General features: G+C 45.0%; 1 pseudogene; it reads right to left on the minus strand.

The window, feature by feature from the left end:
- Positions 1–863: 863 nt before the first annotated feature.
- On the minus strand, positions 864–982 carry LOC146040462 (5S ribosomal RNA; annotated as a pseudogene).
- Between the last annotated feature and the right edge of the window lie 1420 nt (positions 983–2402).

The following is a 2402-nucleotide window of genomic DNA, read 5'->3' on the forward strand; positions in this document are numbered from 1 at the left end:
CGGCGTCATCATCCAGCCTGGTGTAAACAAAGTGAAAAAACTGTTACATAGAGTATCATATGAAAAATCTATTCAATCACATCTGTGTCATTTAAGTGAATCCTGTATAAAAGCATCTATTATAAATAACATTTATTATAAGAGCCCGTGGTGTTTGTGGTCTGTGGTGTATTAAAGACACTGGGTTTTTTTTGTCAGAAAATAAGCTGACAAAGGGGTTTATTCTAGTTCATTCTTTCTGACAAAATCCTTCTTAGATGGACAAAACCATGTGCACTGCAGGGGGGCAGATGTAACATGTGCAGAGAGAATTAGATTTGGGTGAGTTATTTTGTTTCTGTGCAGGGAAAATACTGACTGCATGATTTTACACTGCAATATAGATCTCACTTTGAAGAAAAACCCCACCCAAATCTAATTCTCTCTGCACAAGTTACATCTGCCCCACCCGCAGTGCACATGGTTTTGACCATCTAAGAAGGATTTTGTCAGAAAGAATGGACTAGAATAACCCCCAAAGAGAGAATGGTTGGCACAGTTATTTGTTAAAAATGTAGTGTGATCCTTGAACTAGTTTAGTTTAAGGAGTATTCATGGATTTGTCACACATTACTTTATCATTTGAGCACTGTTTTAATCAGAGGTACAGTTACCTGTGATCATAGGCAGTGAAATGATTCAAATCCCCTGGGTTTGTGTGATAATATGCTTAGTAACACAGAATCGTACACCTCAAATGGTTATTAGGGTAAGAGAAGTAACACAGCCTCTAAATGGGTAAATAATAATCTTTAATTGAAACTCACTCTGGCAGTCATTAATACAGATATTAATTGATATGGCAGCTCCTACCCCTTGATCTTATATTGCCACACCTGGTCTTCCCCAGGGGTCTCCCACCTGAGTACTGTCCTGGCCCTCCACTGCTTGGCTTCCAAGACTGGAGAGGATTTGGGCAATCCAGCGGGGTATGGTGGCAATATATCAGGGTTTTGTGTCTCAAACAATTAATCTGTTGGGCTGCAAGTAGGAATGGCGCAGCGGGTGGGTCTCACGGTTTATTGGATGGAATATTAGGCTGTATTTGTGAAAGTAGCACGGCTTGGTGGCCCTTCTTATTAGGTGGGGATGAGGACACAGATGGTACTTTATATTTTCCCAGTCACTAGCACCAGGCAATCAGAGAGGCATAATGAGCATGGAGACAAGATAAATGCTTAGTGATTCTCTGATTTATGACAGCAGGATCTGATAATCAAGGAAGAAAAATTATATATATAAAAATAAATATAAATATATTAATATAATGTCACACCGTAATTGGTTTAATTTCTATGAAATGTTGTTTGCTGTGATACCGTCCTGTGTTGCAGACACAGTGGGATTAATGTTCCTCTGACCGAGGTAACAGTGTCTGTTTGTCCTGGTTATTATGTATCTAATGACACAGTGGAATCCTCCCAGTTGTTAAGAGTTTTATGATGGCAATTCCTAACGTTCCAAACAATAGCATGTATCACTCACAATTGCACATACTCCAATTTGCCAATTTACCAGACGGTCATATTACATTGAGACCACTCTGAATATTTCTACTGGTAACGTTTGTAACAATTATACAATGTATCGTGCCGCAGAAGTAACAAGGGGCTGGAGGAACAGACACACACTGAATTGTGGAGCGCTTCCCAGCTGCTGCCAGCAGTGAGGGAGTGCTCATCTACCTTCTGCCGCTGCCTGTGTTAGCGGCTGACAAAGAGGGTCCAGGTGATGGTACCGTTCCGTGTTGGGGCTTGGAACCGCTTGACCGCTGCTGCAGGGAGGGAGAGCAGGACCCGCCGGATACCTTTAGCTGGCTGATGGAGTGTACGGGGGGCGGGAGGCCGGACCCGCTTACTGCCGACACCGGAACCGGGGCTTGCTGGTAAGTGTATGGGTGGCAGCGTGTGGAACCCGCTGGCTGCCGTTCACGTAGTGCTTGAGAGCCAGAGGAGTGAGGCTGGGCTTGAACTGGACACGTGTTTCGCCTATGAGGCTTCTTCCTACAGTGCCATTTGTGTCAGCTCAGAAAGCGGTTCTGCGGGGGCGTCTGTCCGGCGTCATCATCCAGCCACTACACAAACAGGCTAGACGATGACGCCGGACAGACGCTCCTGCAGAACCGATTTCTGAGCTGACAGCTTGTGGTTCAGCACCATGACGCTGACACGCATAGCTCAGACCATCTGACATCCGGATTCCGCCTTCCTGTCTCAGCGGCTTCCGGCAGCGGGCTCCCCGGCGTCAGATGTACATTGGTCTCACGGTAATGTCACCCTATATAAGTTTGATGCTTATGCACTTGAATTGTTGTTCCTGCACCTTGACAAAGGGGCTAGTCCCCGAAACGTTGGAGAGTTACA

This window comes from Crinia signifera, chromosome 1, assembly GCF_055691185.1.
Source record: "Crinia signifera chromosome 1, ASM5569118v1, whole genome shotgun sequence".
Classification (NCBI taxonomy): domain Eukaryota; kingdom Metazoa; phylum Chordata; class Amphibia; order Anura; family Myobatrachidae; genus Crinia; species Crinia signifera.